We start from the raw sequence: 24,518 nt of genomic DNA, 5'->3' as shown, positions 1-24,518 counted from the left end.
TTTGGTGTACAACTCCCATCATTCCTATCTGGCATACACAATGATAAGGAATCATGGGAGCTGTAGGCCAAAATATCTGGAGTGTTCTAAGATGCCAACCTTTGATATTAATATCTATCAATAGGAAGGGGCTGAGAAAGTCCATACATTTTGTGTGTGCGTGTCCGTGTGTGTGATAGAACAATTAATTGCATGTTTGCTCTTCCAGGAACAAGTGGCCCTGCTTTCTTTGTTTATCTCAAGACATATTATTCTTGTACATGGATCTGCACATGTAAGAGAAATAATTTAAGGATAATAAATCTAATTAAACAGGCCTCTTGTTTGCATGTCAGCCTTCTATTTCCTGCTTATTTCTGAATTCATAAAAATGTGTTTCTCCTCATGCTGAGGACTCAGTCATTTTATGTGTAGCAGTTACTTTATCAATAGATGCCCATAGACTAGAGCAGGGGTCTCAAACTCGCGGCCCGCGGGCCAATTGCCGGGATGGGCAGGGCACGGGGGAGTGGCACCTGGGCCGGCCTCCGGGAGCGACGCAGGATGAGCAGCCCACCACCACCATGGTGGTGGAATACTTGCTGCGGTCCAGCCTCACCCAGACTGCCCCCAGGTAAGTTGAGTTTGAGACCCCTGGACTAGAGTTTAAGCAATTATTAACACCAAGCAAGTATATTTAAGACAATTAAAGAAACTGTTAATCTGGTATTTTTGACAAAGGTTACATTATGGCAAGAAACCAAACAATGTACAGTGTGTACCTTATCAATATAGATTTCTGCCTGCAGAGTACTCCTTGCTGAGATCAACTCCACCCACTATCTTTGCTTTACATTCATAGTTTCATACTTGATCATGATCAAGCGTATATGGTGGGATTGCTTACTGTTCTCTGGTTACAATACTCTCTTCATTCCACCACTTCACATTATTCAAGGTGGATGAAGTTTTCTTTCTATTTTGGCAGTTCTCTAGAAATGTCCAAATGTTCTTTGTGGTCTTGCTCTTCCTAGAGCTTATCAAACAAGAATGTTTCCCATAACAGCTGTGAGCCCATACAATTCTATTGCAACCACTGTTTATGTTACTTTCCTGAAAACTCATCTCATGCTGATCAATGTCTATATACCATCCTGTTAATAAAAAATCACTGACAACTGCTAATTGGGTAGAATAAAGAATTATAATGAATCTCTTCAACTGCCATATTCTCACACAGTATTTATTTATTGTAGCTGGGGATTTCAATGCTTGCAGGGGTGTGGATGATGTGAGCTTGCATACATTCTGATGTGAGATTGTATAGATTGAACAGATTATGGAGTCAGATGTTTACATAAAACGTGGTTTCTCTTGATATTCCAAGGATATTAGATATAATTATTCAGGGTTCTGCTTAGCCCAATTTGTAAGATGTGGCCATTTTAAGCGGTACAGCAGATGGTGAATGACCTGGGAAAATACTCATTTTACTAGTTTTGGAGGTAGTGCATTGATTATGCAGCAATGTCTCACTTTGCATATAAGTACAGCCCTGGGCTTGAGGTTGGTTTTAATATAGAAAGTGATCCTCTTCCTTTAACAATGTTAGCATGGCCCAATCATAACAAGCCTTACCTAAAAACTCCACACCTTTCTAATGCAGATCTAGGTGTAACTACTGACAGGAGAACTAAGTGGACACCAGCTGTGAATAACTAACCTTCTACATACAGAGGACTTAATAACCACTCGTGCTGCAGTCCTCTCTGCACTGCTTCTGCTTCTCAGGCCATAAATTTATTTAATACTCTGACTGATAGATTGCAATATCAACTGAGATTTAATAGGAAGAATAATGGCTCAAGGAAAACTCAAGCATCTTATAGTTGGTTTGACAATGAGTGTAAATAGGCCAAAAGACAGCTGGCGAGACTTCATCACAAATATGGGTATTCCAATTCAGGCCTTTTGCCTAATGAATATGTTTCCCTTAGGCAAAAGTATAAACTTCTGATAAAAAGGAAAAAAATAACAAGCTGAGAAACAAGTACAGCAATGTTAATAAAGGCTTCTTCAGCCTTCAGAGGTTCCCATCTAGGTGGCAAACACTCAGACTCACTCCCTAAATCCCACTCTTACCCCAACTACCAGGATTTCTTTTGCACACTGCTTATTCTCTCAAATGATGGATCCCAAGCAGGGCTTCTCTCTCTCTCTCTCTCTCTCTCTCTCTCAATTTCAGGATCTACTGATCTGCAGTAGATCAGCATGATCTAGTAACTATTAAGTAGCTTTATCCTCCACAGATTTGTCTAAAGTCATCCATCACTACATCTTGGGATTGTGAATTTCATAATTCATCTGTGCACTGTGGGAAGAAGTACTTCCTTTCATCTGACCCAAATCTCCCACCAATCAGCTTCATGGGATGACCCTACTGGGTTCTAGTGTTATGAAAAAGGGAGAAAAATATTTCCTTATTCACTTTCTCCATACCGTGCATAATTTTGTACACCTTGATTGCATCTTCTCACCTTTTCTCTAAGTAAAACAATCCCAGCTGTTGAAACCTTTCCTCATAAGGGAGTTGCTCCAGACCCTTACTTGTTTTAATTATCCTTTTTCTGCATTTTTTCCAGATCTGCAATATCCTTTTTTAGGTGCTGGAACCAGAACTGTACACAGTAATTCCAAATATTGTCATAGCATAAATGAGTATAAGGACAGTATGACATTGTGGTTCTATTTTCAATTCTTTCTCAATTATGCTTGACATGGGCTCTGCCCCTTTCACAGCAGCTACACACTGGGTTGACATCAGCCCATCCTATGGTCAATCATTGGTAGTAAGAGCCTTAAACTAAACTATGTCAGCATTTCGATCCCAGCCCTTTTGCCTCAGACCCCAACTACCATTGGAATGTAGCCTCCCAAGAGGGGAAGTCTGGAGACATCAGTAATGGGACAGTATCCCAGCTATAAATAAATAAATAAGAGCTTCTCCAAAGCAGAAGGTGGCCTTCAAGCTGAAAGTGGTTCAACACCCACATTTTAGGGCTCATGTTAGTACCTTAATTTTGACCTGGAAATGAAGAGACCATCAGTGTAGACAGCTTTAAATGGATGCAATATGACTGGAACCCTGTAAGTAATCCAGTTACTGCATCGAGTGTAGTTTCTGAACCATCTTTAAGGGCATACCTACGTAAAGCACTTTACAGTAATCAGGCCCAGATGTAACCAAAGCATGTGCGGCTGATGCAAGGCCAGCTTTCTCTCGCTATGCCTGCAGCTGATGAAACACCCCAAGCTAATAAAAAGCACTGCTGGCCTCCAACATCACTTGTGCCTCTGTGGGATGATGTGCTGAATCCATGAGAATTCCCAAACTGCATACCTTACTTTTTAGGAGGAGTACAATCACATAAAAAGCATATTTGTACATCTTCATTCAAATCTGTTTGTTTATTCTTATATCCCTATGGAAAAATACTTCACCAGTGCTGTAATGAAGGAAGTGATAACAGGGTTGAAACATCCAGACTTATTGATTAGCAGGGACCATGATATCTGTCACCCCACACACGCCAGCTTCTCATTCCCACCCCACTTAACTGCATTTCCCACAGTAGCTGGAAGGCAGCGAATGGACTTTTCTAGCAACACTATATTATTGTGAGCGATCCCTGTTGTAAGACAATGTATTTTGGAGCAGCTTGTCTTGAACAGGCAATTAAACTCCATTTGCTTTGGTTTGCATTTAAAGATGGAGATAAATTGGGGTGATGGGTGTAAAAATTGTGAAATCTGGTTTTTTGTTTTTAATTTTGCAAAAAAGAAACATTCAAACATGCCACCTAATGAAAAATTCTGAGCTGGTGTGTTTGTGTGTGTGGGGAAACCCAGAAAAAACACACACCTGCATACTTGTATAAAAGTATGGATCAGCTCCCTACAGTTCTGGACTCTCATTGGTAGAGGCAATGTTATGGGGTGTCCTACTAGGGCTGGAATCCAGGATCTTTCATTTGGAGCCCCGAACCTCTGGGACACCATCTGCCTCACCACCCTGCTGTCCTTGGGCACTTGCTGAAATAAAGGTACAGGGGCCCTGATGATCTCTGCAGCATTGGATGCCCCTGAATTACTTGGTTTTTGCCCACGTCTTGTTGCCTCTCCCAAATTTTCAGTTTTCCTGAAGATAAATTCCCTCCTCTCCCCTGCCATACATCATTTTTGACAAATAGGGATATCCTTGAAATATACACACAGAGCTTAAAGGATATGGAAATTAGCATATGCAAACTGGGACACTTTTTTGTGAACCTGGATTTTTTTGGTACCCAACATCCAGTTCTTGGGGATTGTGGCCATGGGAGCTGTCATGATGAGAACCTGCACTTCAAAGTTTAGCACTACATGGCTGTACTTCAGGCATATGTTTCAAAAACCAGTGTCCTGGGATTAATTAACAATTAACCATTAGTCTCAAGACGTATTTGAGAATCAGTTCTTCTGAGCTACTAGCTACCATCAATCAGAGGAAGACTATCAGAGATGGAAAAGAGATGGTAGTCCAGCAACCCTCTATCTTAATAATGGGTCAAACAAAGACCTTTCCTTGTGGCTTTCGGAACATATTTTAATTGCTATAAGTTACTCCAGAAGTTCCTTTTAACTAAAAGCTAGTTTAATGTATTATATACCATAATAGATAATGAATGTGTTCATTTGCTGGCCTTCCTATCCATTCTGTGTATTTGTAAATTATCTGAAGTATTTTTACCCCATTCATTAGTCAAAAGCTCTCCCAGAATAGCTTACCTGCAATCCCTTAAACAGCACAAGCAATACATTCTCTGCCCACAGGCTTACAGTCTAAAAAGTCCTGACACATAAGGAAAAAGAGGTGGGGAGGGAAGAGAAAAAAAAATACACAGTCTTTCTGCAGTAGTGGAGGAATGGCCCTACTTCCCTCTTCATCTCCTTCATGTTTGGTATGGCTGTTAGTGGTAGCAGCAGATGTATCAGAGTTTGCTCAATACTTAGATGAGTCTGCATATTCCCATACATATCAGATGATATACCCCTGTGCCAAGTGTAAACTGAGGGAAAGGCAGCATTCCTGAAAAATAACAAGTTGCTGGTGTTGGCCATGCATCACCATGTATGCATGTATATATGCAATGATGAATTGTTTATTACACTCACAGATCAATATAAGTTTCTGTGCTGAAGGTAGATTCAACTCATGTATACATGTAGTGATTTTGTGCGTGTTGAAACACAGCAATAATGTTAATACACAATATTCTGTGCTGTTTCATGTTACTATTTTGTTTTAATGTTTGTCTTTCATATTTTTAATGCGCACTACCCATTTTTGCTTATTGAGCAGTTTCAAGTACAGTGAGTATAACTGAATAAAAACACAGGGGCTGGCCAACGTTAGATCAGGATAATACGGGTAGCACATCCCTGAATGATTTTCAGTGGAGCACAGTGGTTTTGTACTCTCCCTGTTTAACAACAGTAACAACAAAAAGTCTGCTTTTCCCATTCAGTTATGCTATTAGCATTTTCCAGATTCATCTCAGATGCAAATTTATAGTTGTATATGCAGTATGTGCCTCATGTGTTCGGAATGTAATTAGTTCCATACTGAGACAACCATTTTGCATCTGGCTTCATAGCTGGTGGACTTCTTGCTTTGCTTTCTCCTACATGTACAATTTTTAATACAGCCATTGCATTTTATAAATGTTGTAAGCCACTTGAGGACTCTGAAAAGCAGGAACACCCTGAAAAGCAGGATGTTCATCTATCAAATAAATACTATGAATTACAATCCCAATGTATTTATGTGTGTTTACGTGTAACGTCCATGTCAAATTGCATGCCCAGTCGCTATGCATGCATTTCTGTAGTCCAGACAATTCAAACAGTACAAAAGTGCACTCTCACCTATATGCCAGGATTCGTGTACACTAATTCATGTCTACTAGTAAAAGGCCTCTTTTTATTTTCCCAAGCATTTTAGATACAGTTTCAATCCTGTTTTTATACTTTTGTGGGCTTTAGCTTATTTGATGGTGTCTGTTTTTATTTTTAATTTAATTGCTTTATTCTTTTTTGTAAACCACCCTGGAAACATGATTAGAGAGTGATATAAAATAATAAAAACAAGCAAGCAAGTACCAAGATTCATGTACAGCCTTGTGCAGTTATGTGATTCATGCTTGTTTAAAACAGGTCTCAGTTTGGGGTGCTGCTCTTGAGTTGCATGAGCAAATGTTACCCAGCTGATCACACAAGTATGTCTTAGTTGTGCACATTTTCCCTGTGTCCAAGCTACAGCATTAGAAGTCTTGAAAACAGCAAAAAGCAGGGGCCACAACTAACAAGGGAGTGTGATGAATCACTATAGGGAAGGATGTTTTGATTTCTTGGGTTGGTATTTATCCAGAATGCAAATTGACCACACAGGTACGTAAGTCTGTGAAACTCGACAAATAAAGTAAGGCTAAGTACTCAGCAAGGACACTGATATCCAGAGGTCCTAAATATTTAGGTGGGATTCAGTGTATAAGGGTGGAATTCTAATGTAGGGATGTATGTTGCTGTGATGCATGGATGAGCAGAGTTATGATCAAATATATGTAGGGCTGCCTATCAGGAAGTGTGGGGCTGATGCATGCAGAGGTCAATGGGATAAAATGAAGGCTCTAACAGTGGGGAAGAGAACTGGGATGCACATGCTGGTCAAGCTTGTTTAATTTTCAAAACCCATATGAACAGGTTCCAAAATCCAGCAGCCTTGCCTATGAAAGCACTGTTGGACGGGGCAGGTGCTCGTGGAGGAGCATCCGAAGCATCTCTTTTAGAGATAGTGGTGGTGATCGGAATGAAAAGACCCAAGGAAAAATGGAGCCCGATCCAGGGATGTAAATGAAGCCGTTCCCGGAGGATGCAATAGCTATAAGATGGATAAATGGGAAGCAACGAGGAGGAGACCGGGCGCCTTTGGCAAAGCAACCCAGGGGGACCGAAGGTTGTGAGAGAAGCCAAGAGGTATGGAGAGCGGGGAGGAAGAAGGTGGGCTGCGGGGTTGAGGATGGTGAGCGAAGATGGGTGTGTGTGAGTGTGCTTGTTGGATCTCTTTCCTCCACCACCCCGTCCCCACACCCATGCCCACGTGACGCTATGAATGAGACGGGGGGGCTGGGCAAAAACCCATGCATTCCTGAACAGCAGAAAGGGAGCGGGCGTGGGGGTGGGGCGGGGAGAGGAGCGGAGAGGAGAGGAGAGGCGCGTCCTCCCCCCGGCAGCAGCATTAGGAGGGTGGGAGGGAGAGGCTGAGGGAGCGGCTGGCAGCAGCGCAGCCCTGGGAGACCGAGCGGAGCGGAGCCTGCAAGGGGCGCCGCCATGGAAGCCTAAAGCAACCCCCACCCCTCCCGCCTGTGCACACACCTCGGTTTAGCGTGGCTTCGCCTCGGCGGAAACATCTGGAGGACCTCTCCGCCCACCGCAAGACCGCAAGGACACGCCACCAGGCGGAGAGGGGGCGGCGGTGGAGGAGGGGGGGACCAGCCAGAGGGTCCCCCCCAGGAAGCGAGAGCATGTGCTGAGCGGCTCCCATCGGTGGCAGGTAACGGGGTGGGGAGGGAAGGGGGCAACGCGTGTGGGTGGATCTGTGAAGGGGAGATTGTGGGGAGAGGAGCAGCTCTTGCATGCGGCGGGGATTTGGCGGGTGGGAGGCTGGAAATCGCGCTTTCTGCGGGGAGGGGGTCGGGGGTGGCGAAACACCACCGGCCTCGGCTGGGAAGAGGAGCTGGGGGTTTCCGCGGCGGGGGAAGCGGGAAGGTGCTGCCGCGCTCCGCTCGGGCAGTGGCGAGGCAGGCATGGCCGTTGGAGGTGACACCGGCGCAGCCCTCGCGTACGGCCACCTCGGGGTGGACCCTGCCACGCCCCCCTCTGGAGGGCCCCGTTCCCAATAAGGGGGGTCCACTTACGGTCCGTAGCGGGGGGGGCAGCCATCTGTGGGAACTGGGTGAGTGAGGAAACGTGTGCGCGCGCGAGCAAGTGTCAAAGACGCGGGATGGGGGGCTCCTAACCCCTCAGCTTTCACACACGCACACAGACATAGCCATCTTGGTAGTACGGTGGGAGGAAACGTTGATGGCGGGCAAGGCTGTCAAAAGCCAGTTGGGGGATGCGGGAGCTTCCAGAAAAAGGGCATGAGAGGGGCTGTGTGCGGACATGTGGTCCCTTGCGCAAGGTGTGCAGCTCGCCCAGCTGCATATGGACATGTTTGCACACACGTGGAGACCTGTATAGGTGCTTCTCGGCTGCATAGGGAGGGTGCTGCAAAGGGTACGTGTGCATATTTTTGTAAAGTGTTAATAGCATGTGTCTGAGATGGAGAAAGGGGGAGGACAAATACGGAAGAAAGAGCAATCTAGATGCTTCAGGATGTACACGAATCTCCGTGCACACATATTCATGTATATGCCATTATATGCACCATTTGTGTGCCCTCTTTATGAGCTTAATCTGCAAGTATAAGATTATGCATGCATATTTTCCCTGTGTACGCATGTGTGTGCAGATGTCTTTTTCTGCACATCTTTTGTGCATTTAGGTCCATGTACTTCCATTCATGCATGCATGCCATGCACGCTTCCCCTGACAGTGACTGTACCTTTGTAAGAACATTTTCTTCTCGGTATCCATATCTGCTTGTAGTTGTGAGTAGATAGAGGGACAGATAAGTACTTGTGTGGGCATGCTTATCTGAATGGTTGGATGTCAGCGCTTTAAGCATATCTGGATCTGATTGAAATGAGCTCAGTCAGTCAATCTATCACACTGCGAGTGCAAAAATTCATATGCTAGCCAGTTCCAAGTATGTTTCTCTGCATCTGCATGTATGCATCTGTGATTCCACTGCACAAGTGCAGGACCTGTTATTTGCCACCCCCAAGCATTACAGCTTTCCTGCAAAATATGACAGAAAGTTCCTAGTCCTGATTGTGAAGCACAGTGTGTGAATGGGTGTGAATGATGTCTTGAGAAGATTCAAAAACCGAAGTCGGTTTGAGCAGAGTATACTGTTCCCATATGTGGGTGGGGCTTTGGTGTCTTCTGTACCCCTTTCTTATGGTTACTTGGCTTTCTCCCCTTGGCTCTTCTGTATGCTCTTTTCTTCCTTCCCTTCCCCCAACCCTTTCTTCTGCCATCCTTGCAAATCTATCTATCTATCTTTAAAAATCAGTTGGGGGGGGGTGGAGGGGTGGAATCTAAGCTGATCAAATTTTCTTAATATCTTCTGAATGAATAATTTGGATCTCATTGTGCATATGCTTGTCTGGCATTCACACAAGCGTGAATTTGTCACCCTAGCTGGATCTGTATTCATCTATATGATCACATATTGCTGTGTGGGTGTAGTCATGAAGTCTGTCTGTGCACATTCCCATCAGTGTGTGTGTGTGTGTGAGTGTGTGAGCTGTGGCAGCTACAATCCATCTATTTGCAGGCACACAGTAGATTCTCAGGGTGATTTGTCCCTTTGGCACTCATTTGTGGAACACTCATGCTGGCTGTAAATCTGTATCCATGTGGTTTCTTATGTCCTGCCATGTGTGTTTTGAGTATGTTCATGTGAATGTGCACATGCATTCATGATTTCCCCACTGTGTTCTGTGGATCTTCACTGAAAGCGTGCATAGAACATAGTGAGAATGCTCTCCTTATCTGATACATTCCTTGTGGATTCTTCTACCAATGCAGCATGATTTGTACCCTGCTTGTATTGTGCAGCTCTCAACTCGCTGTGCAATGTGGTTATGAGCACAACAGAAAAGTTTCATCTGCATTTCCTTCATTTCCCAGTTGCCATGTACCTATGAACTCATACCCCACAAGATTTCAGACACATTTGTATTTAATTGCTTATGTGCTACATGTGCATAAAATTAGATGCGCTTCTTTTGCATATGTGTGAGTGATGTAGTTTTCGCTTTCTTTCTAGCATAGTTTGGTGAGGATCTGCATTTGTTCATCCTTTTATATCAGTGATAATTTAATGCACAGTTTTAGAGCCCAAGCATTTGCATATTGACCCAAAAATAAGTTTTAACAGAATTTGCTCCTAATTTAGTATGTATATAATGCTACTTTAGACCATTGCTGCATGTTCATAAGCTTCCCTGAACAAAGTAGGACTTACTTTTGACTAAACGTGCATAGGATCAGCCTAATAGACTGAAAACTGAAACGTACTCATAAGCAACTAAGTTCCACTGACATAAATGGGACTTATTTCTAAGTAAATATACTTAATGTCACTTGAGCAATATGGTAGCCACTTATACATGACCAAAAGGGAGAAATACATCACCAAAAAGAGGGCTAACCAGTGTGCTGATCTGCATAAATTAGCATATGTTAATTTCTGCCTAAGAGCTCACTTAGCTATAATGACTATAATTTAAACAGGGATACAAGAGATCTCACTTCAGTGGTACATGTTGTGACATGGGGAATTTTTCAAGTGCTAAATCTGTTGTCCAGGTAGAAAGATGGCCTACACATAGTGAAATAAATAAGCAAATGATGAGAATAAAGCATCAAGGTCCCCGTTGTCCCTTCTTATGGCCTTTTAAGAAATTTTGACCTGGACAGTCATTCAAATAGTGGACTACCACTGTAAAGGAAGATGCATGGCCAGAGTACTTTGGCAGTGTCCAGAGTACTTTGAGATCATTCATATGCTTCTTGCAACAGCTCAGTGGAGCAGATAACTATTATTCCCATTTTACAGATTTGAAATGGACACTTGGAACTGCCGGTAGCTTGCCCAGTGTGTGCTGCTGAATTGGTGGCTAACATTGCCACCAAGCTCCTCAAGTGTACAAGATTTGTGAGAATCTGTGGTCTGTGAGAATCCGGCCATACCTTAGCTTTAGCGCATTCAGCAGACTACAATCTACATCCATACCAAAGGGCACAGTTTTCTCCCTTATGGGGCCTTTTAACCCAGACTATAATCTGTACAGAGCCTGCTTGTACCTGGCGAAGTAGTTTTGCCTCACTTTGATGGGCTGTTTTCCAAGGCATCTTTGGACTTGTCTGTGTCTCTGTAAGCAGCCAGGCAGTGCTACAGGGTGTGTGTGCATGCGTGCGCACGCAGCTTCCTTAGAGATGCTTGCTAGATGTTGCATGCTGCCCATGTGTACATTTCCTGAGTTGGTGCTCCTGACAAGTTCTGCAGCGCTATGGGAGCTGTTTCTCTGTGGATTTATCCCACAGCTCAGCCGCAGCACATGGACAGAGCTGACTGATGGATCAAAGGGTGCCAATCCTGTGGGAACGGCCCAGACAATTAGCCCCTCCCAAAGGGACATGAGCCTTAAAATGTGGGATAAGCCTAGGAAAAAAGTCACTCCTACAGTAAAGGAGGGCTTGTTTATACAAAAGCATTTTAGCCCGTAGGAAACATGGGGGTGCCCTGGGATTTATCCCCAGATAAAACATCCATATTTGGTATTGGCAAGGGAGTATGATTTGTTACACATGGGGAATCCACGAATAGGAATGGATGAATATTTGGTAGGATTGGGCCTTTGCATATTGAAAGAGTAAAGGGGAAGGTTATTTATTTGGGACAGCTATTCATTTATCATTATCTTGAATCCCAAGCCACTGACAATCCTTTTGTCATTCATTTCCCATCCCCACAATAGTCGCAAGGTAAATCAGGATAGATGGAATGGCACAGTTCAGCAGACATACATTCCCAAATGGAAGTATGTATCACAAATACAGGAAAATGTGTTTGCCCGCATGTGCATTTTTCGGGGGGAATGGACAGATGTGTGGAGGTGAAGGCCTGCCAATTCTCCCTTACAAATGTCTTCTATGCAATTCCCCCCTCTCTGGGCACATTTCTGGTGTGGGGAGGGAATAAGGTAACAAAAGCATAGAGATGGAGGTTGCAGGAGAGACCTGGAGGATGTGGGAAGATTTAAGCAGCCCTTCCTTTCTGCTTTTCCCTTGCATGTGCCCCTACTCGTGTGTCGATATTCTGTGGAAAGCACAAGGTTGCCAATGCTGTGTTTGCCACATAACAGGTAGCTTTACCCCATTATTCCTGTTTTACTGATGGAGCCCAGATTAAGGGAGAATTTCCTGCCCAAAGCCCACCAGAAATAGTCGTATCTCCCAGACCCAGAGGCAATAATTTCCTGCAAAGCAGCTTCAAGATTCATATGTGATTCAATGTAAAGATGACCATATGGGCAGAAATACATGAAGTTCATATAAACATGTGAGCCAGTGCTTGTATGGATGTGTGTGCACATGTGTGTGTGTGTGAAAGAGACAGAGGACTTTGTGAGGGTAAGAATCTACAAATGTATACATGTGAGCAAGAGCACATAGGAAAAACAGGGATACTTCTGCACATGTGGAATGCAAGTGCATGTATGTGCAAAGAGTAACCAAGTCATGTGCATGTGTGTTGCCAAGGAGGGCTGGCCTCATTTGGCCTTACTTCATGCCCACTGCACATGGCACTGTGGAGGGGAGGATACAAAAATGCTGGGGAAGCACTGAACGCACGAAGCTTACCTATCTGTTGGACTGACACTGGCACCGTATCAGCCCTTGCAGCCTCCATAGGCAACGCAGCCCCGCTTCACACGCCGGGCTCTGTGCTTGTTCTGGAGCAGCACAACTTCCATTGCAAGGGTGCCTCCATGCAGCCTATATGATTGGAATGACCCACTTCCCTCCCTCAAGCAAGCTGCTGCATTGAGCTAATGAAGAGGGCAGCAGCAGGTCAGCAAGGTAGGGGAGAAAGTCAGAATCACTGCCTTTCCTGAGTTCTTTTGTTTCCCAGATCTAGCTAGCTAATTCTAATCTCACATCTTGTTCTAATCAAACCCTTTTTGAAGGGGTAGGAGCCCAGCAAGTATATTTCCCCATGTGTCCCCTCAGCCACTGTAGGTGGAGTTTTCAGTGAGGGAGGCCATCTCTTTCTCTTCCCTACCATTCTCCAGCTGGCACAACTCCAAACAGCGCCTGCGCTGCCTCTCCCCCGCCCGGCTGGGCTGGCTATTCTTAGCTCCTGAGTCTTTGATTCATGCTTCTGAGAGTATTTCTGCTGGGTGTGCAGAGAGAACAGCTACTGCGGTGTGTGAGAAAGAGGGCTATGCACATGCCTGGCTCAGTGTGTGTGAGAATGTTTCTGGGCGAGCATGCCACCAAACGTGTCCTTGTATGCATGCATGTGTGCATGCTAGGGTAAGAGCGTGTGCTGCATAAATGTACACACACGTGCTCTTGAATGAGAAGATGTGCCATGGGCCTGATCTCTGGCATTCTGACACAGAGCATGCTAAATCAGGGAGAGACTTATTGTAGCAAATCACACAATAAAAGCGTATATGAACTCATATGGTATCTTCAGAAATCACATGGCTGGTGACCATGCCTATGGGGTCATATTGCTTTGAATGTGTTTGGTTGCATATGAGGATGTTGTGGAAAATGTGTATCTGTGAGGCCCTTGATAATTAAGAGTATCTCTGTGTTGCATGAATCTGTTCGTGTCCTGTATGAATATGCCAAAACTCAGGTATATACCATGTAGTATTTCTGTGAGTGCACACATATACTTTCATGCCCACCCCGTGTGTGTGCATGTATGTGCTCATGTACAATGGTATAAAAAGGCACAATGGTGCCAAAAATGCACATGTGCACATTTCTTTCGGAGATGGTGGGTGGTCTGTGAGATTACAGCTGCTTGAATTGTTGGCACGTTGAAAACAGCAGATGTATAAGTATCTTCAGACTAGCACATGTCTGCATATAGCTATTTGGGTATATGAATAATGTATCACTGTAGGAGAAAAAGAACCCACATGCGCTAGTCTGGAGGTGCTTTTTTATCTGCTTTTTCCAGCATGTCAAAATTCATTTACTGCACTGGGTCAGATCCAGGTTTGAGGAGACATCCTTATATGTACAGCCTTGCTCTCTGGGTGGAGGAGTTAAAATGGTGGTGGGACCATCCTTAGAGGGACAATGTTCTGTCTGCTCTGGACAAATACAAAGGGGCCCCCTGACCAGGTCCAGCATCAGCAGTGGAGGGCCTTGTTAGGGCTCCATCACTTGCCCAAAGATGCCATGTGGGCTGGCACTGGGCTTCCCACTTGTACTTCCTGGTTGTGCTCACCTCTGCTCTGTGAGTTATACCTAGTATGTGATGCCTCTTCTCAATGGAGAACAAAAGGCTAAAAAGAACAAAAAGTTGTATGAATGAGAGAGGGGGTGTTGCCTGCTCTTGCCTGGCCGGTGCTCTTTCTGAATGGATGTTGTACAAAGGCTACAGGTGTTATTTCTGGATTGCGTCTGTCTCTCATCCTTTTTCCAAGAAACTCACGCCTGCATATGCAGCTTTCTCTGTCACCCTTCATCATAACCTCACAACTACCTTGTGAGGTGGATGAAGCAAAGAAACAGAGAATTACTCAACATTGCCCAGTGAAGTTCATTACTTAATAGGGACTAAACCTGGTACATCAATGGCTGTGTGAAACCATATGTGAGAAAAGGGCTGGTACACTTGCTTGAGTGAGTCTGTGTGTGTGAAAAGGGTCCTTCCAGATATCCTGCTGAACAACAGCAGCTCAGCAATGGATTCAAAGGATGAATAAGCTCTCTCTCACTGGAGGTCTTCAAGCAGAGGCTGGGCAACCATGTGTTGGGAACACTTTAATTCCGGGTGTCCTGCATGGAGCTGTGATGGCCTGCAGCTAGGGTGGCTAAGTGTCCTTCTTGACAAAGGAGGGACATTGATTTGAAAGGCTATCAGAGGACCATCCTCCATCTGAAGGTTTCCTCTGTTTGACGAGGTGTTCAGTCCAAGCCAATTTAAAAATCGAGAACCATCAGAATACAAAGCAAGTGGGGGACTTGGAATCCCTCCTCCTCGACAGCACCTGAACTTCCCTACTTCGCTGGACAGCACTTTTCTGCTAGGATGAGAAGTATTATATTTCTACGAAAACTGTAATTGTTATTTCCAAGTTTGCATATCTATTTTACTCTAGAGCATGCAAATGTGAAAAACACAGACTGTAGAATATTATGAAATATAGATATCTATCTCTAAAGAGAGCCAGTGTGGTTGTAGTGGTTAAAGAGTGCAGAACTGGGACTCAGGTGACCCGGGTTCTAGTCCCTGCTCAGCCATGGAGCCAACTGGGAGACTTTGGGCCAGTCACAGACTCTCAGCCCAAACCTTCCTCACAGGGGTGCTGTGGGGATAAGATGGACAGCAGGAGGAGGAGACTGAGTTAGCACCTGCAAATTAGATACAAATTGACATCCTGCTTTAATGTCTTTTGGGTGATGTATATATGGTCACACTACCTACAAATTCCACCCCCTCCCACACATCTCTTGGACTGTGTTATTCTAATCCACTGCAGTGCTCTTCTGCAGAAACCCCATTTTGAAGAATCGGGATGTTGCTGCTTCTGTTCCTTTCAACTGGACTTTCTCCAGAGACCTTCTCAGTGGCAAATTGTGCCATTTGGGAGTGCTACTTGAAGCTCAAGTCTCTTAATGCTAAGTACGGGTGCATTGTGGGTCCCCCCCCCCAAGAGGAAATGCATCACCAAAGAAAGAGGACGTTGCTTGGCATAAAACCTGCATGTGCCAATATAGTATTTTATTAGTTATTTCTATATCGCCCATTAGTTGAAGCTTTTATGTATGTGAAAACTAAGATATAATTACAATTGAAACAAAAATGCAATCTATCTCACCACGCTATGAATCACTAAGTGACCTGTGCTCCTGCCTTTTCAGCTTACTAGCTAGGTGTTCCTTGTGGATGGGCAACAGTTCTTAATGATGGCTCTTTAAACTGGAATTGGACAGGGCAGTTTTACAGATTGAGGACTGACCTGTGCAAAAGAGACAATATGACTATTCTGAATCTGGGGGTGGGGGGGATGGAAGCAGGAGGGGTTTGGATAGCATTTGGTCATTGTTTGTTAAGTCTGAAGTAGTAACAATCAAACCTGATTATTTGAGATGGCACTCAACCATACAGCACCCACTCAGTTGATTGAAATTCTGTTGGGCATTCAACTGGCTCTTGAAAAAGTTGCTAGTAAACTGGAAATTCTGCCATATGAAAAGGTGCAGAGCTGGGTTTAATACAGAGCTGCTGGCCCTACTGTTCCACAGGGTTAGGTGGGCCTACCAAGTAGTAGATTTGGGGGTACTGTTTAGGGTTGCAAATGCTCTGTTTGTTTTGCTTATTATTCTAACATTTTTTGCTACTGCGCCAAAAAAGCCTTATTTGAATTTTTTTGACACACAGTGCAAGACTCATGTTTACTGGAAGTGAGTTCCACTGTTCAGAGGGGTTTATTCCTTAGAGATTGTGTTTAGGCTGGCAACAACAGTAAGCAATATATTGGGCAGTTTCACATGACGTGAGAAGCCATGGTGAACACTTAACATACAGTACCAGAATTCCTGCACAGTAGAATTAGTTTTTTTTAAACCCATAGAGAAAATCAATGGTAATTTCTAAGGTATCCACACTTCACTGTGGCATCTCCATTCATTTGGATTGAGTATTACCATTTTAGCATTGTTGGTATGGAAACACCATAGAGTCCCCTGGCAAGAGTGGCTGTGGAAGTGGCCACTTCTAGGCTTCAGTCTCTATAGCCCTCAGTCTCTATTGCTCTCAGTCCCCTAGCAATTGACATGTTATTGCTCACTTTATTTCCATTAACCAAGCAATGTGTCCATCACCCTGTTTACTTTTGGGAACAGGGAAACAACACAAAAATACTTGAGGGGAGAAGGGGGAATCACTGTTAAACTGTTTATTCTCATTAAATAAAAATCTCTCTGGGACTGTAGTGGCTGGGAGGCAATGGAGACATGTTGGTACCCCTGTGGGGGAAAGAAGAGGAACCTAACTCAGAACCATAGCAGACCAACTAGGAGGAGGCTGCTGTGATCCATTGGCAAGGATAAGGAAAAGAGGGGGGGTTGCTCACAGGGGCTGCCCAGATAGGAGGTGAGACTGGGAGGACAGAATGGGGAGCATGGAAACTGCACTGGCAGAGTAACTACATAATTGCCTGGCTGGTAAATTCAGGCAGAAATCCATGCACCATGGAAACCGTGCAAGATTATTTGCTGTGTTGTATGAAGCCAGACATTGACCAGGTTCATTCAACATGACAAGCAACCCTTCATGGGTACCACAGTTCTCTGTTTTTTAACCATGGTCTATCCAGTGATTTCCTGCTCAGTCTTGTCACTGTTGGCATGTAACCCATCAGAAGCCACACCTGAAATTCAGTCCCAAGTTTCATGGCTGCCTCTCTGTGTCTCCTGCCTCTTGCCCATTGGTCTGCACATAGAAATGGGGTTGCTGGAGTGGCTCCTACAGTTGCCATTTTCTAGGGGACTCTGTGTTAGTTGCATATTAGAACCATGGAAACTATAATCCTGGGTTAAGACAATAAAGCAAGGCATAGTGGTATGGAGAATTATAGAATAGTAGAGTTAGAAGGGGCCAGAGTGCCATCGGGTCCTACCCCTTGCTCAGTGCAGGACTCCAAGTTAAACCATCCCTCTCAGAGGGCTGTTCAGTTGCATCTTGAAAGCCATGAGTGTGGAGACCCCACAACCTCCCAGAGTAATTGGCTCCATTGTCATACTGTGTAGTCAACTTTTTTCCTGATATCTAGCCAGAATCTGGCTTCCTGCAATTTGAGCCTATTACTCCATGTCCTGCATTGAAATTCATTATGTTGTTTTCAGCCCAGCACCCCAACCTATCAAGATCACCTTGAATCTTATTTCTATCTTCTAGATAATTAGCTATCCCACCCAGTTTTGTGTCATCTCCAGGTATGATAATGGTTCCGTGCACATCCTCATCCAAATCATTAATAAATATGGTGAAGAGCACTGGGCCTAGGATTGAACCCTGCAGTATCCCACTTGTTGCCTTTCCCCAGTTTGAGAAAGTGTCATTGATGAGCACTCTTTGAGTCTAGTTCTGTAGTCACCTGTGGAGCCACCTGATAGTTGTTTCATCTAGCTCACTTTTAGCTAGTTTGCTAATCAGGACATTCAGGGGCACTTTGCTGAAGTCAAGATATACTATGTCCACAGTGTTCCCATAGTCAATAAGGGAGCTATTCCAATAAAAAAAATGAAATTGGATTAGTTCGGCAGGATTTGTTCTTGAGAAATCCATGTTGGCTTCTAGTAATCTCTGCATTGTTTTCAAGAGGTTTGCAAAGTGATTGCTTTAAAATCCAGAATTTTCCCATGGATTGATTTCATACTGACTGGTCTGTAGCTCCCAGGTGGTTCTTCTTTTTTTCCTTTCCTGAAGATGTTAGCCCTTCTCCAGTCATCTGGCACTTCCTCAGTCCTCCATGATTTCTCAAAGATAATAGTGGTTCTAAGAGTTCTTCTGCCAGCTCCTTTATGTTTGTAGGATGGAGTTCATCAGGCCCGGGAAATTTGAACTCATTCAAACCATTAGTTGATCATTGAACAATTGCCTATCAACCTTGTACTTCCTCTTCATCAGGAAGGTCATAGATCTTCTTTTGGGAGAAGATTGAGTTTGATTGATTCCAGTTCAGTACAAATTGAGCATTTTTGCATTTTCTTTGTCATCTGTTATAATTTTGTCATCCACACTGAGTGGCTGAACCTCCATTTCTTTCCGTCTTTTACTTTGGACATATCTGAAGAAGACTTTTGTTGCTTTTAGCATACCTCACTAGCTTCATTCCTAGCTTTAGCCTTATTGATGCCATCCCTGCAATTCTGGGCTACCTGTCTGCATTCTTCCTTTGTAGCTTGACCTTCCTTCCACCTCCTATGCATGTCCTTTTTGTTTTCAGATTATCTCAAAGCTTTTTGTGAAGTCACGTGGGCGTCTTCAGTTATACTCCTTTTCCTTGTTAGAATGGTTTGCAATTGTGCCTTTGAATTTCAAACCATAATTTCTTATCACAGTTTCTAAAGGCCAAATGTACCAGGGTGAAATTACATGACTGAATTGGGGCAACACAAATAGACCAACAATGGTTGAAAAAAAGCTTGTCATGCTGTCTGAACTCAGGCATTATTGAAGTGGATGTATGTCAGAGAGAGCTGGTATAGTACCATAATGTGTAGGAGAATGGGCTGGAAAGCCTTGAAGGAAGGTCAAAATTTACTCAGAATTCATACATTCAGAAGGTCAAAATTTACTCAGCCTTAGGCAAGCCACTGGGCTGGTTCATATGAGACATTCCTGATCGTCCAAACCATTGTTTTTGGAGCAGAGTTTCATAACCTCTGATCTGGGGTCAAATCTGGCCCACCTGAGGTTCTAATCTGACACTTCGGTTTCCCAGGGGATTATACGCCCTTCGTGTTACCACCAATCATTTGATGGCTTCCCAGATGATGTGCATTTCTCCCATTTTTAAACTTTTAAATGTATTGCCCGTGGCAGTTACTGGCAATAAAGGCTTAAAGCTAAATTATCTTGGCATTTTGGTCCCACTCCTTTTGTCTTCAGCCTGACCCACTGCTGGAAAGCTTTTCTGAAATGGAATTCAGCCCTCAGGCTGAATGAGTTTCACCACTCATAATCTAGAGGATCATAAATAAGACAGGCTCCACCACTCCCACTCTCTCCTTTCATTGTTTGAACCAAATATAGCTTGACATTATATTCAGAATGGTTAAACTATGGTTACCTTCAAGCCACGAGCTGAAACTCACTTCAGACATAGCATCCATCTGTGATTTGAATGCAAACCATAGTTTACCGGTATCCCATTCCACAGTCCCTTCAGGCTCATAAGAAATTTTAGTAGCATCCGACAGAAGTCAGGATCAAGGCAAAAAGAAAATAATAGATAGATCTAAGTAGTACTACTGGTTGGAACAGTATCATACAGCAACTATGGGAACATGTTGTCTCAGCAGCAAATTAAGGCCAACTGAAACCATATATAGACTGACAAGCTATGTGGCATGATCAGCTCTACTCATCATGGAGGAGCTGACTGGACTGTTAAAGGGCTCTCATCTGATTTTATAGCCTGTTGAGTTCTATGCACCTGGGGTTCTGCTGGGAATGCATCCTCGTGCCAGAGTATGACGACAAGACTGTCCTCTGGACAGGTAGGCCCTGAATAAGACACTGACTGTCTGAATGGGCCTGTGCCCCATCTTCATTAGGATCCTCAGAGGCACAATGTATGGTCCGAGAACAGGGGACGATGGCAGCCAGTTTTACTCTCAGAACAGCTCTGTGAGATAGGTGAGAGGGAGAGAGTGACTGGCCCTGGGACATCCAGTGAACTTGGGAAACAGTGTTTTACTCCCACAAAAGAATTGAAATATAACAAGAGAGAAGGGAATGTTTTATTTGAAATTGTACACTGTTTCTTTGCCTCCACTTGCAATATTAGGGTTATATACTGACCTACTTCACAGGCTCATCGTAAGGATTCCTAAGATAGTCAAGGTGAAGTGCTTTGAACACTCGGATGTTCAGGTATGGTCACAGGCCACCACAGACACCAGTGTTCAGAAGAAATGCTCATAGTTTCCATCTTTTGCATGATTGACCATCTCTTCTCTGAGACTTCCAGTCCTGTGCTGCTCCCCACACATCCATACAGACATTTGCTCGCCCAGTTTCTTCCTGCCTGCTGCACAGTTCTATCACAAATCCTAGAAAAAGAAACCCTCAAATGTCAGGTTGAGAATACAGGATGTAGAAAGAGGCAATTTATGCCAAGAAAGCAAATATACATCAATCTGATGGTTTGGTGTAAATCTGCTTTGGATGCAACATTTTAATTTGCTGAGTGAAGAATGCTGTGCCGATGCAAGCATGAACAGCCACAGTGGATTGGCATCAGGCCAGGGCTGGCTGAAGGTTTCTTTGGGCTCCAGGTAAAATGGGGCAGGGTCATCCCAATTCAGACTGGAAGCCCACTGTGTTGCTCTCCTAGTTTATGCAGAGAATGCCCCTTGCATTGTTCAGCTCACGGTAGCAGCCTGGCCTGCCTATGTGGACTGGGATTTGTTCTCCTAGATCAGCTGTCCCCATTCTGGTGTCTTCCAGATGTGTTGGACTGTAACTTCTGTTATCCCCAGTCACTGGTAGAGCGCCTGCTTTGCACACCTGGAGGTTCCATCTCCAACATCTCCAGGTAGGGTTGGGAAAGTATCCTGTCTGGAACTCAGGAGAGCTCCAGCCAGTCAGCATTGATAATTCTGGTCTAGGTGGATCAGAGGTCTTACTCAGCCTAAGGCTTATTCTCAGTTAATGAGGAAGGAGAGCCAAAATGCTTTCTCTGTTGACTGTCAATGGATGGGCATGAGGCACGTCTGTGACACCAGTGTCTTCCACTGAGCACCTTGTTCCTTCCTTCTGGTGGTGTAAACAGTCAGGCCAAGCCCAGATGTTTTACTGCCTGTGAAGGACTAGATGATGCTACTTCTTGCATCCTACCCCCTGCCCAAGTACAGAAGCTGACCAGAACCAGCAGTTGAATTTTACTTCACTAGTTGTGGAAGGAGAGTGTTCTCTACCAGTTAAAGGCAGTAGGCTAGCCATGTGCCACGCACAGGTTTCTCCTCCTGCATTCATTCACCACCCACTGCCTGTTTCCAGCATCTGCTACCTGAGGCAGCCCCCTCACTTTGGCTAATGGTGGAGTTACAGGGTGGATCTAGGTAAGAAGAGGGAGAACTGGAAGCAGCGGATAGAGCTGCTATTATTATTATTATTATTATTATTATTATTATTATTATTATTATTATTACATTTCTGTGCCACTGGACTCCACTGCTTGAATCTCTGGAAGAAGTCACCCATGGGGCGGCTCTGTGTCCTCTAGACCAATGAGAATCTTCTGTTTGAAGGGCTGCCCTGTTCACTTCTAGTTTGAAGATAAATAATTTGCCAATCAGTGGTGAGCATCTGAACACCAGACTGAACAGGCAGGCACATCTGTTACCTGGCCATAGTCTTCTACACTATGAGAAGATTCGCTATATTGCTTTTCACATTATAATAATGTGTCTTAAACATGCATCTGTACATATATATCAGCATATGGATATTTTATGCAAATCACCATCCACGAGTTGGGCCATTCATAAGCAGCAATTTATGCCAGAGAAATAGAGAAATAACTTAAGAAAGAAATCTTTGATTTCAGGGTTGGGCAAGTGGCCCACCAGATGTTGTTGGAGTGCAATTCCCGTCAGCTTTAATGAGCATAGCCAGTCATGATCAATTATGAGAGCTGCAGTCTAACAGCGTGTGGAGGACTACAAGTTGCCCAAGCTTGTTTTATCTGAAAAAATCCAGTGAAGAACAGAGGGCGGATATGTTGCCTACTGGATCTATAGGGCTGGTGCCAGATCCTGCCCTTTCTATCAATATTTATACTCAAAATGGCATAAAATGCAAAGAAAACAAGATGACACAATAGGAACTAATAACCCAATTCAAATATAAAAGCAGCAAAAGCATCCTTTGTGAAAACCAAATGTTGCAGGAGTCAGACAAAACAACTAAAAACAGCACAATTATCCATTTATTCGAGGGCCTTTTTAATTCTTGCATTTTATTCAGTATCTATTGTACAATGGATGTTATGTGACCATATGTTTAATATGCAAACTTTTGTCATTCAGAAAAAATGAATAAACATCAAGTGAAATCCAACATTATGTGAGCAGACGTTCATGGAACGCAGTGAAACTTTTCCTTCCTCTCCTTTTCTCCTGACTCTTGCAGCCTCTCACGCCCTTCAAAATCTGTTTAGGATGCTCAGGTTTAGGAGGAAATGTGGGGGTTTCAAGGAGGAGGGTAACTCTCCCCCTCCCTCCCCATTCCACTAATGGAAGCACTAATTGGATTCTTCCCACAGTTTTTTTTAAAGGCAACACCTACAATGGAAGAGAACTAAATATCAAAGGCCTGTTTTTGAAGCACTCAAAGCCCACCTAAAAGTAGAAAAAGAAAGAGTTCTGCAAATCCCTGCCAGGAAGGGCATTTGAGAGCTTCATTGCCAGCACCAGAAAGGTTATAAATCTATTATAAGTCCAGTAGTAAGGGGATGATATGTAGGGCTGTCAGAGTGATCTTAAAGCCAGGGTTGATGTCAGAGGCCAGCATCGATGGGCAGCTGAGTAGGGGACCCACTGCTGACCCCTGGAACCTCCTCACCTTGTCAGTCTTACCTGTTCATGTGGCTCCTCAAGCAAGCAAGGCGTGAGAGGAATAGAGGGAAGTAAGAGTATCCCCCATCCTCCTTTTGTCTCTCTGAGCCCAGTCCATACAGTCTCCCAAAGAGGGTGGCCATAACAGACCGGTATATAATAGACAGTGGCAATTAAAGGAAAAAAGGGATCTGTCCAGGTTTTTACTCCCCTCTCCAAACCTGGAAACAGAAGTGCTTTGCATTCAAGTGAATTCACACTGAAGAAGGCAGCCCCTGAGATCACTCAGGGAGCATGTACGAATCAAATGGTAAGAGGAAATGTATCACCAAACCAAAGGACAGAAAAGCACAGTGATTTGCATAGAACATACATATGCTAATTTATATGTGTAGCTACACATTTAGACATCATTATTATAATTCAAAGTGAAAAATCACTGGAAGGTGGAAATCCGGGACCTGGTGATCAGGTGTGAACTGGAGATGGGCAACGGTTCTGATGGTTCTTTCTCTTTAACTCTGGGAGGCCAGGGCTTCAAGTAGAGAACTTTCCCTTGTAAAAAATGACACATGGCCACCTCACAGAGCCTGTTGAAGGTTTAAAAATCTAATACAATAGTGCCAGCACTTGACATCGAGGCCTGAAACCAAGAGGTGACTAATGCCGTTGGTACAGAATCAGTGCAGGGCATTGAGCTCCCCTTAACCTCCCTTCCAGCAGTAACAGCCAGTGGTGTAGCATAGCCAGGGCTGCCCAAGAGATTTTGCAGCCTGAGGCAAGGACCAAAATGCCCCCTGTGTACAAAAGCTGGTTGGACTGTTGTCTGAAATTTTCCTGGACCTTGTCTGTGGGACAAGGTCCTCCACTGCACCGAAAGTCAGGAGTCTTACTTCGAAAGTACAGAGCATACAGTGCTTTCCTCCAACTTTTTGCTGCTTTCTTCTGGCTACAGAGCACAAAATGGTCAAACCTAGCATGTTTGCATGTTATTTTGGGTCTTTTCAGTGTTGCAGGAGGGCTGCGGAGTAGTTTGGGGATAAAGGCAATTTATTTACTTTTCTAAAACAACGGATTGTGCCCTGTGGATTTTTGGAGGATTCCAAGGGATGAGCATGGCCCCTGGACCTCTCATGGTGACCGACCCCTGCTGTGGTGAAAGGGCTGTCCTACCTAAGTCCAGTTTAAAGATAAAGAACCCTATGAAGTGAAAGCAGCTAATC

At 44.1% G+C, this 24,518-nt stretch overlaps 1 protein-coding gene across 1 annotated transcript in view; it reads left to right on the top strand.

Annotated features, from left to right (window-relative positions):
- Positions 1–7,335: 7,335 nt before the first annotated feature.
- Positions 7,336–24,518, top strand: part of SHANK1 (SH3 and multiple ankyrin repeat domains 1) — a 99,269-nt gene continuing 82,086 nt past the window's right edge. Inside the window, 1 exon segment of the mRNA XM_044444762.1 lies at positions 7,336–7,630. The gene's annotated coding sequence lies outside the window, so the exon portion shown is untranslated.

This window comes from Varanus komodoensis, unplaced genomic scaffold, assembly GCF_004798865.1.
Source record: "Varanus komodoensis strain SLA01 unplaced genomic scaffold, ASM479886v1 scaffold45, whole genome shotgun sequence".
Classification (NCBI taxonomy): Eukaryota; Metazoa; Chordata; class Lepidosauria; order Squamata; family Varanidae; genus Varanus; species Varanus komodoensis.
Note: the sequence above shows the minus strand (reverse complement) of the source record. Positions and strands in the feature narration are given on the sequence as shown.